The following is an 11,917-nucleotide window of genomic DNA, read 5'->3' on the forward strand; positions in this document are numbered from 1 at the left end:
TAATATTCGGTATAGCATCTCCAGTGAGACTACTATACATCTCAAATAGATAGTAAACCACATCTTCTGTTAAATATATTTACTTCTCCCAGCAGTAGTGCAGCATAGTTCAATACAGAACAAAAGCTCTTTCCTTACTTTTAAGTAATCCCCGCTGCAGCCTGCATGGTTAAGATGTGACTGTGAAACAAATGTAGTTAATAATGGAGGGAAGCTTCTAAGGATGAAAGCCATATGTTATGCCAAAAGAAAGAGATTGAATCAAATAGGGAGTAAACTGATCTGGAGGGAAATCCTTTGCTAGAGGTTAATGCTACATGATAGCAACCAAGGCAGAAAGTGGGGTTATTAGAAGTTATTTAAGAAACAGGCAGTGTGTCTAAAAGCCTAAGGGACCTGCAGAACATTTTGGAAGACCTAATTTCACCTTGAGGAAAGAAGGACACAGGATTGAAATATTTCAATTCAGATAAAGCAACAACCCCAGATGGGATACTTTGCGAATCTTGTAAGAAGTGGTAAGTCATTGGCTAATTTGGCATAATAATTTAAAATGTTTCTAGGAAATTGACATTTTCCAGGCAGTATATGAGAAGCAGAAGAAAAATGCATCTGGAAAACACTCTGATTTTACTACATGGCTGAAGGACATCTGAAAGAGTTGCTTGCAACGCTGCAGACAGAATCCATCCGCACCTGAGTTGGTCACCCTAGACTCACTGTAGAGTCAGTGGAGGCAGTCTAAAGTTACAGGAAATGAGTCCACTCATAGGTACCAGTAATTCCCTTGGATACCGTGTGATTTGGCTCAGCACAAGGAGTTTCAGAGGTTAAGTTAGACTTCAGATTTTCAATGCACAAGTCTGCTAGGTTCCCCATAGCCAAAGCTGGAAATACTGCTTTGATATTTACTCCCGTGTGCTTGTTCAGAGCATATGTGTACACATGTGCAAGGACATACACGCACAAAACCGAGAAATAGCATATACAGAGCTGCAGTTCTCTGACAGGGCTTACACACACTCACAAATGTACCCTTAACGCTGCTTTTAAAAGAGGTGCTAGACTCTCCTGGGGAAGTTGGTCATTATCCAAAATTACCTTGCTGACTGTGAGTGAGTTGTAAAGCAGCGCTAAGAATACCGCGAGTCTGTTACATTGCCTCGTTTGTGTCTGTGAGGTTGGAAATGAGAAGACACCTCTGTAAATCTGTTCTCATTATCCATCACTAAGATGGCAACTGTACCTAAGGCTTACAGATGTTAACCAAAGAAGCATCTGTGCCTGAACAGCTCACTGTCCAAGCTTGTGAAACCCCAAGGCCCAGTTCAGAGCGGTCCTCTTTAAAGTTTTCTAAAACTCTGTACACTAACCTTGACTTCTGAGTCTCACTGTATTTTAGTGCTGACACCCTTTATTCGCACCAAGCCTGGCAGTGGGTATGTCGGTAAATCTCTGTATTCAACTCTCCTTAAGGCTTCTGTTCAGCTTTTGGAAAATGGCATTCTGGCGAACGACAAGATGACAAGATTGCAAATATGTGAGATGCTGCTCTTAATAAAAACAACAAAAGTCTGTGGTTGAGCAGAACAACGTGCCAGTGGATTGACAGCTCACTGCTTTCATTTCCTCTTCAGCCTCCGAGTACCGCTGACACTGCCATGCTTTAAAGAAAAATGCCCACAGAACAGGTTTATGTTATGAGATTATTATTTACATGCTCTATGTCATCTATCAGATCTGTTTTGCCACCTGCTGGAACTGATTTAGGACCCAGCACTCTCCACCCTTTTATCTTGGTGGGGCTGCTCGCCTGCACAGTGTTAGGGGAGCGCAGGGGCCACCCACGGAGAGCAACCTGCGGGGAAAAGCTGTGCCCCCGACAAAACGCTTTCCAACATCTAGTGACCTAGATGTTGTATTGCAGCATCTGACTGCTTTAGCAATCCTATACTCTCTATGTAGTAAACGGCTGATTAGGATGATCAGAACACAGGGACAAAGTTTTTACATGTTCATGTCTGCAGCCCTAATTCCCTTGCTAAGAAATTTAGGACAATCTGTAAGTCTGCTCAGCATTTCCAATCAAAGAAGAAGAAGCAGTAATCAGAGTTTTAACACGTATGTTTAATTGGTCTGGTCTGTATGTCTCAAGATACTGGGAATTATTGCTTAATCCTCATCACAGGAAGAAGGGAAGCAGACCCAATGGAGACTAAATGCAGTAGCCAATAAAAGTCATACTCTATGAAAATATTACAATTATAAATGAAAGACAGCCTTTCCAGATAGCTTTCCTCGTGCTTCCACAAATGTTTAGACAGCCTAATCTACCCACATATTTAGAACAGCTATTTTCAGTGAGACCTTTATGAACTGTACTGTTAGTTAGCATTCTTGGCCCAGGTTAGCAATGGAAAATATTTCTTATCTGATTTGGCTGTGTTTATAAGTGAAAGACATGTAAAATGTATTTTGTCTTTTGAAACTTTTTTGATTTACAAAAAATAACAGGGTTTGTAATGTATCAGGAAAATTGCCTGTGAACATTTATGTAATTGTCTTTGATGTTACTCTGCAACTCTTTTGTAAGCATTTTATGTATAAATAGCAACACATTTTACATATATAATCCAGGTTTATACAGCTAGTTTTCTGCAGTATTATAAACAGGCTTAAATGTCTGGAGATATAGTCAAAGCTCTGCCATTCAACTACGAAGCCAGAAATTGACAGACCAGCAACAGGCCATAGGAACTACAATTATAGTTATATGTAATTTGAAATGATCTTTCACATCACAACATTGCTGTTTCCATCCATCCCTTGGAAGAGCAAGGAGAGGAAAAATGATCCCATATGAAGTCAGAAGTTCAATATTTTGGCAAACTGGTACTAGTGATGTGTAAATCAGAATTCTCAGAAAGGACCCGAGAAAATAAATTCTCCAGAAATATATGTGTCCTTTATCAAAAGGGCACTGTTGATACATCCAAATTGCAGATTACTTAATATAAAATCCTATGTGTCGCTTTGGAAAATGGTATTCAAGGCTTAAATGAAGACAGAGTGACAGTGAGGACCTTGTGGGACAGTTCTGTGCAGACAATGAAATGTATGTCATAAGAATGTGAGGTCTTATTTGAATGGGACTATCCACTTCTTACAGACTCCCCTCCTTTGTATCATCTTCTCCTGTATTTTAAAATATGTACTAGAGTATTTCAGCCATTTCTTATCCATAGTCCATGCAACAACAAAAGATATTGGGCCATTCTTCAAATCCAGTGTTTGAGAAAAGGCTGCCTGCACAGATCTAGCTTGAAAGTGGAGGGAAAATGGCCTTCTTTCATGATAGAAATATTTTGGGCCAACACGGAAAAAGAGTGAATCTGAATGTATCCAAGAAAAAAATTCTTGTAAGGATTTTAAACTGATTTTAAGAGAAACATAAATATTTCTGAGCAAAATAATTTTCAGAACTGTTTAGAAAGAATATACAACTTGGTTCCTACGATTTCTTTTCATATTTAAATGTCTGTTTTATTCAAAGGTCCTGATGGCGCTAAACAAAAACTAGAACTTCACCACACAGTGTATTGACTGATGGTGACTGTTCAGTTTGAGAACAAGGTAGCTCTGCCCTAATAATTGCAGCCTGCAGGACACTTCTTGATAAGACTTAAGATGAGAGTTGTTGACATTGTTGCCATATGCCATAACTGTGGGCTCATCATCTTCCTTACACTTCCCTGCAGCCTTCAAAGTATAAATTCACAAACATACTCTCAGAATTTTAGATCAGAAAGTTCCTAAATATTCCATGATGCTTGTGCTTTTATTAGTTGGTCAAATTTTTCTTAATTTTCATGATACACATCAATCCCTCAACCTCTGCATTAATTGCAAAGTTGGAATTGGAAACGGGACCTTTCCATTGACGTCAGAGGGCTGATCATTCCTCTTAAACCTCTTTTGCAATTCTAAAAATTTAACTATCCCAGAATAAAGTTCTTCTTTTTCCTATAATAGGACAATAGGACAACAATAATAGGCCTGTAGTTACACTTCACAGGCTAACTATTCTCCAGATGAGTTTGTCTTGTGTATTGCCTGTTTTTCCAGCCTTGGGGATCATCTGTGAGACTGTAATGGGGAGATAGAGTGTCTCTTTGGGGAAGCAAAGTAGACACCCTAAGTCACTAGAAGTCTTGATGAATTTACATCATGGTGGGATCCTCTCATCCTGTGTCTGTCTCATCTGATCTTTTGCTGTGTTCTGCTTCCTCTTCTGCTGAGTGCTCTTTATTGTATTCAGAACAATGGTGGGTGGGGTGGTATGCATGCCAGAGGAATATTCTTAAGGTGGAGTCCAGCTTGGCAGTTAAAATCAGGGAAGTCAACGTTGCTTGCATCAAAGGTCATAGAAGATGCAGACCTGCACAAAACACTCCTAATAGCATATATTTTCTAAGCCTCAGGTAGTCCCTGGGACTATTTGTATAATCTGAATAAAAGAGGGACAGGCCCTCTCCCTGAGGTCAAGAGACTTATATTCAAATTGCTTCAGCCAACCTGTCAGGCTAGTATTTATGAGCAGGTTGGCTGAATCTGGGCTATTTGGCCAGGCATCTCCTCTAAGCTCCATTTGATGCTCCTGTGGCTTTAAGTCATAATTATCCCTTTTTATGACTCTTTAAACATCATTATCTTTAATGACTTAATTATTAGATCATAATTATGTATGTACCATGCCTTGGGGCCTGGCAGGAAGACACTTGTGCATGTTTGAAGATGCAAAGCCTGCTTGAAAACTATCGTAAAGCTCTGGGTGAGGGGAATCGGGGAATCCCCTTGCTACAGTCTTGCTCATTGACAAAGAGATCTCTGGAATGAACTATTGCCAGAACCATACCTGGGTGTTGCCTTGGAGTGAGCCAACCAGAATGGTGCAAAACAGGGCCAGGGAGCAACGTAATCATGAATTAGGGTGGACGAGCAGACATCCAATACTCAAAACTCTCTGACTGTCTCTTTTATATTTAGCAATCTAGAGGTATCCGAAGTTCCCAGTTAATCCTGAAAAAAATGGATTAAAGCCTGTTTATTGGGTTAAAACCCCCTTCTTAGTGTCTTTTATGGAGTATTGATAATTATTTTTTGAAAACCTGAAAATATTTTACTACATCTCCAGCTTTTTAAGATTTGGTATCTCTCAGATAAGGACTGATCTTATTCCTGAAGAGCTTTCTGTCAAAATGAAGGCATCACAAGAGCAAGAGTTGAAGATTTAGGTACAGATCATGTATTTTTTTGCAGTGTTTTAAAACTTGTTGAAAATTTGGTATTAAGTTAACTACTGTTTTCTAACCTGTCACAGCAGTGATAGAATCCCAGAAGTTTTTTAGCTAATTAAGGTTTAATTTCCTTTGGACTCATGTCTGTCTGTTTTCTTTGCTTTTTTTTAATTTCTTGCTTTTAATAAGTAAATGCTATTTCAGAATCTAAACAGTGTTCGCTTTTTAGAAATTCTTCTACCAAATTTCTCCACTACATTTAAAGATTAACCTAGCAGTCGATACGCACTTAAGAATATCATTATTTTACTTGGTTCTTGTCTTTTCCCTTTTCTTTTAAACAGCATAGATTTGCTTGCCATTCCCTGACTTCCCTCCTGGGCCTAGAGGATTTTGTTATGAATAGCCTGGCCAAAAGGCAGTGCTAGAGGCTTAAGTTCCTGGTGTATTCATCAAATACCACCAACAGAGTAATTCCCAGATGGATGAGGAGGTCTCTCAGAGCTGTCACAACATTATAAAACACTCTGTGTAAAACCTTATGGCTTATATGGCCGAGTGAACTCTTCTACTCTACCACACCATGACTGGTGAGTGATCCATCAAGCCTTCTGTGCTATCTGAACACAGTCGCAGAATCTTACACTTGGGAGCAGATGTGGGGAACAGCAGGCAGCGGTCCGATCCATAAACAAACAGGTTTGCATTGGGTGTGAGACCAGCAGGCTCAGAGATGAATGAACGTCAGGGCACTCTCTGAGCTGCTTCAGGACTCCTCCCGTCCTTTGAGAAGCCTTGATGGCACCTGGTCTTCTGAACCCTGATGTCTGCAGTGGATGGGCGTTAGAGATAAGTAGATCATTTCACACAGGTGACTGACCACATGATGATGGATCTGAAGTGTTTATTTGATCTTGGTATGCAGGCAAGCAGAGGTGGAGTAGCACTATCCACTTGGGGATGAAAACTCTTTACAAAAGCCAGTTGGCCAGGCCAGCTTTTATTTTCTTTTCAACAGGAAATGCAGGGTGAGGTTGACAAACTGTGTTTATGTTTATACATTATTGATAGCAATAGGATGTAATAGAGACAGGAAACAGGGGGGTTCTTGGAAAAGCACGGAAGTGCTTTTGTGTTTTAAGTGTGAAAAAATCATCCTATTAGAGCTAGAGATGAACTTTGTGATATACATACTTTACAGTATACATTTACTTCTCTCAACATCCTCACGAGAGAGATCATCAATTCTCCCCTGTTGATGTCAGGGAGTTGATTTACCCTTTTATTGGCCTAATGTTTGTGAATGTTAAAGCAGTGAAACCAAATATAAATAATAAACGTTTCATCCCCAAACTTTAAGTTGCACCAGATGGGTTTTATTTTCAGATTACTGAGTTCTTACCCTAAAGTGTCCTCAAATAGGTATAAGTCCTGAAATTAACTTTCGGGACTTTGCTGTCATTGTAAACCACTGTGTGCATGCTCTCAGGGTGTTCACTGCAAGGTCAATTATGCTGAACCTCGTACTTGTTCTCAGACCATCCATTATATATGCATATATTGCTCCAAGGATGTTGCTTCAGAGTGCTACAGAAGTAAGCAGGGAAATCACCTGTAGAAAATAAATGTATAAACCCCTCTATTGTCACCCTCTTGCTGTCATACCTCCCACAGTGTGGTTTCAGTTTGCCCAGGGCTTGTATCAAATTTTGCTGCCTCTGAACCTTTTCACTTCTACTTCTCTGCCTGTTACCTCTGATCTGTTAGTTGCCTTTATTTGTGAAAATGTCTGTATGGGGAGTGGGAGTCTCAGTTTGGCAGAAATGCTGGGTGAAGGCAGTTGTTCCAAGGAATATTTACTGCTGAAAGTTCCTGCAAAAAGCTGCTTTGTTTTCGATGAAGACGGGGAGAGGCAGGGAGGGTGAATACAGGTATCTTTAAATTATCTTGTGTTTCTGGCTTGGCCTTGGAGTTCCTTGCTGGCCTTGAGAGGCAGGATGTTTTCACAGTATACTCTGGCCATACCCACTGGGTCAAGAGCCTGGACTTGGGCACAGGAATTGCTCCCAGGGGGTTGTTTCTGCTTATTTCAAGGCCTCATCTCCCTGACAGGACATCAGAACTAGGAAGCAAGAAACATCTGAGCCTTGGAACTTGGCCAGGTGCTTGAACTTGAGGTATTCTGTATTACTTTTAACTAAGAACTTTTTTAAGTAGACTTGATATGATTAAAATGTCCAGAAAAAGGCCAAGGGCTAATTTACGTTTTAGGTAAATTCATTTGGTTGTGAGACTAGCTTTTTCTGTCATCCTGTTATGATAGACTAAGTCATGCCTACAGTTCCACCGACTGCTTATGTTGGCAAAGTCTAGCCTGGTGTCTGAAGTGCAAAGATGAAACTAATCTTGCATTTTCCCCTTCTATCACAAAGCCTGCCTACCTCAAAGAAATGTCATGATCAGTTGGGTGAAGCTCTCCAGGAGCACTTGAAGGTGATCCTGTGGTAAGGACCGCTTCAGAAAATATCCTTGCATGAATTCAGCTTTAACTGACCAGGCCTGTAACATGTATTTGCTCTTTGACCTCTGAGAATGCAACAGTCACTACACTAAATGAGTATTTTCTCATCTAACGATGTTTTATGATGTTATTTTCATCATTATAAGGCTGTGTCAGATCTTCCTGATGTCTTGTAGCTGCTCTGCTGTCACCATCTACCCTACAGCCACTTGAATTATATTGCTGTAGGACTCTACAGTACCCAATGAGAAAAAAGGAAACATTTAAAGTACAAGCTGTGTTGTTGCTCTTCCACATGGAAATATCTAACATCTTGTTCTGACCGAAGAGTAATTGCCAGCTGGTGCTACCTTGTCCATTGCAGCAGGAGTACAGGAGCGTGTACAGCAGAAGCCGATAAAGCTCTTTAACTTGCTCAAGACATTACCAGAGACTGCAAGGTTAAGGATGTTGATATCACCTGCAGTCACATCTTTCTCTTGAGAAATTCTAGGCTCAATGTGCATAATAAAACAAATGTCTATTCAATTACACAAGTTGGTGCAAGCTGTGCATACCCTTAAGTCCCAGGGTGATTTAGCAATAGTGCCACGTGTACTGGAGAAAATGAGAACGTATTATCATTTTCTTCTTTACAAGCACCCAGGAGTTCATCTGTTTTGCTCGCAACCCACTCCGGATTCAGCAGTCTGGATACTTACTCTGCTTTGCAGTTATACCTCCCTTTCTTACTGTACAGTAGCAGAGTATGAAGTGTCAGACTGAATGTAGACATTGAACTGATGATGTTGAATCCATCCTCTTGGTATCTGCTTCCTTCCTTAGCTTTGTGAGCTGTTTCAGACATCTGACTTGAACAGGCAGCGATTCTCAGACGTACTTAAACACCAGCCAGCCAGTGTTTCGCGGTCAGTATGGAGGCAAGGCCCTTGCTACAACAGTAGGTGTGAAGGATGGCATCTGCTCCCTGGTCAGAGCTCCCCCTCTCCCCCCTCCTCTCTCTCCTTCTTCTCCTCTCCCCTCCCTCCCCCCTTTTTTCTTTCCCTTTCTTCTCCTTAACCATGAGACCTCTTTTATCTTTCTGTTCAGCTTGCCTCATTTCTCTGTAGACAGAAGCGAGGACTTAGAAAAGTCACAAGCGAAATAAAGGCTTGTGAATGCTATTACATGCCTCTGTAATTAAAGTTTGATTATCGTTCCAGTTGTGCCCTCATTAACGGTTATGTAAACACAGATGGATGTGAAGACAAGCAGACACAGAGCTCCCATTATTGTAGATAAATTTGAATTACAGGAATCCAGAGAGAGGTCTTGCTCTCTGGATCAGGGGCCGCATAGGTTAGGCTCCTTAGAAGCTGGAGTTACACAAACAGACGCAAAGAAAGCGCTGAAACCAAAGAAAGACCAATTTCTTCATACTTGGGCTAGCTACAGCTGTCACTCAGCACAGCAGCCATCCCCACAGTGGTCTTCCATCTTTCCAGGCATTAGATCCTACAAATGTGAACTAGAGAAGGGTAACAAGGCAGCTGTGCTCTTCATGAGGTTGGGGCAGAGCCTTTCAAAGACAGAGCAATTCAAAGGTGTGTTCATCACTCAAAAGTTCAACCAAAAACGTTGGTTCGTGATTTTTATCTGCCTTTTGCTGACAGCGCTCCTCCTGCTGCGTGCCGTTAACAACAGCATCCCTCCTCTGAGCTGGGCCGCAGCGTGGCGCGGCTGAGGACTGAACCGGTGGGTATCGTGGTTCCTCTTTGCTAAAGCTCAAGGGTATGCCTGCCCTTCAGCCAAGGGGGTGTTTGTAGCTTGTGTAGACATTCCCTAGTGAACTTGAGGCTAGCTAGATTGGGTATGGATAGCAGTGTAGCCACCGCAGCCTGGAGCTCAGCAGAGGCACAGCACCCAGTCGGGTTGGCCCGCTTCTCAGGCGGGTTCTTCAGCCTGCACTGAGCTCTAGGTTTGCTGCAGCAAGCAGACAATTAGGCTATCTAATTTAAGGGTAGCTAAAAGGTAACCTTATGAGATGAAGCAGCGCTCTGGCTGACGTGAGGGCTGGCTCTGGAGGTGGCTGTTTGGTACTGCCCCCATCGCTCCTCTAGCACAGCTTCGGCAGAGTCCTGTCATGCTCTGAATCTGAGACTCTGCAGATTGGATTTTGCATATTTTTCTAAATTTTATCAATCCAGCTTAGCACTTAGTGTGATGTTTCAAGCATTCTGCTATTTGGTAGAATTTTCTGATGCCAGTAGCCGTTATACTAAGCATTGCTTTATTTAAAAAAAAAAAAATTAATTTCATAATTACTTGATAATTAATTTAATAATGTGTACTGAGTGACCTCGAATTGCCATATAATTGCTGTGTCATGAGTGTCTTATTAAACCTAAGTTAGATTCTTGTTTGCAATATTTGAGATAATTGACCCAATTTTTCTTTTTCTATGTCATTTTCAAGAAAACAAAAGTTCCTCTGTGTGTGGATTACTTAGAGGGAATGTACAGATCTGCTCATAGAATCATCTTACAAATACTTACTTAATGACCTTCACTGGGAATTATGTTATTTCCCTGAACACTGCGCCATGCTGAAACTTGAAATTGTGCAGAGTTCTCAAGTGTGAAGTATCTGGTGAAATAATACTTTATTTAAAATAAAGGCAATGGACTGCCTTTATTGATCACCAATTTTAACTTTCAATCTGAGACTGATCAATTTAATTGGAGTTTATTTAGGGCATATCCTCACAAACATTCCGTGACCTGAGTAGTCCTATTGATTATGGCTTACTCTTGTGTTAAAAGGCCTGAAATATCTTCTGTTTGTGTTTTGTTACATTTCTCCAAATGAAGACATTTTTTGTTTGAGGTGTTTCCCTTTTAGTTTTGTCTAGCAAACAGTGACACTAGTCCGGACCTATCTGTGGGTGTAAGTTATTTTCAGATAGCCGAAGGAATTTACTGTCTCACCTGAAAGAATTTCAGCTTGAAGAATATGAGTTCAGCATTGTCAAGAAATTCTTCTGTTCCTTGGGTGTGTATGCACGCAAGAAATGCATAAGCTAAATATGGTGCTGTTTTTTTGAGTTCTAGTTGTCTGTGCTGGCCTTTTTTCTCTTTATTTGCTGTGAAGCCCAAGTATAGAACCTGCAAGGCACCATGGTAAGCAGTTCTGGTAAATAAGCTGCACTTGGTCTGCATATTCTATCCTAAAAGTTAGTGGAAAGTACCAAGAAAGTATGATTAATCTGTTCCTAGGAATACCTACCAAGTTCTGGGTTTCTTATATGTTCTTTTCCATCACAAAAACAGAGTATGGAAATCAGTGAGTTAGGGTTTCTGTGCAATGTATGTGAGACTGTTACTTTGGAATAAAGACTCACATGCTTAAAATATTATTGAATAAATTATACATAATGTTTGCAGATAAATAGATTTAAACTTCTTTTCATCCGTATTGTTCATCCATTTAAGACATCAGTGTTGATCAATATTTGAAATAGACTTAACTAAACTAAATTTTTAAGCTCTTTTTGCAAAGAGCTGACTCATTGCCACAATATTAATCTATTAGCTGCTCACCCAAAGATGACATAAATGTTTGAATTATTCTTTACACGGTATTTAGCCTTGTTGATGTCAATGGAGCTGCTTATTCAGCTACAAAAGTAGAGTCATGTAAATAGTCATGTAAATTTTATTTAAGTACTTTTTTATACAGTGCTAGATTTTAAAAGAAATACAAATCCGAGCCATGCATAGAACTGAGCAGGTGGTTCTACGATAGCCAACTGAGATAAAACAAGAAACTAGAATGTGAGTATTGTTAACTTGTGTTCATATATTAAATGAAAACATAGCGCATAGTCCTAGGAGGTGTCTGGTCAGACAGCAAGGCTGTTCACTGCTGTTGCAGGCAGCCTGCAATATAATCTCAACATACTTCTGAGTTTTGAGCTCCAATGCAAAAGTATTTAAATTGTCCTCGGTGCTGCAGTAGGCAGGAAAAATCGTAAGAAAGCTGTGTGAGGAGCAGGGCTGAGATGGTGCTAGAGGGAGCACTGAGTTGTGTCCTAAACTGGCGAAGAGAGACAAAAGCAATA

This window comes from Fulmarus glacialis, unplaced genomic scaffold (assembly GCF_000690835.1).
Source record: "Fulmarus glacialis isolate BGI_N327 unplaced genomic scaffold, ASM69083v1 scaffold2933, whole genome shotgun sequence".
In the NCBI taxonomy this organism is placed as follows: domain Eukaryota; kingdom Metazoa; phylum Chordata; class Aves; order Procellariiformes; family Procellariidae; genus Fulmarus; species Fulmarus glacialis.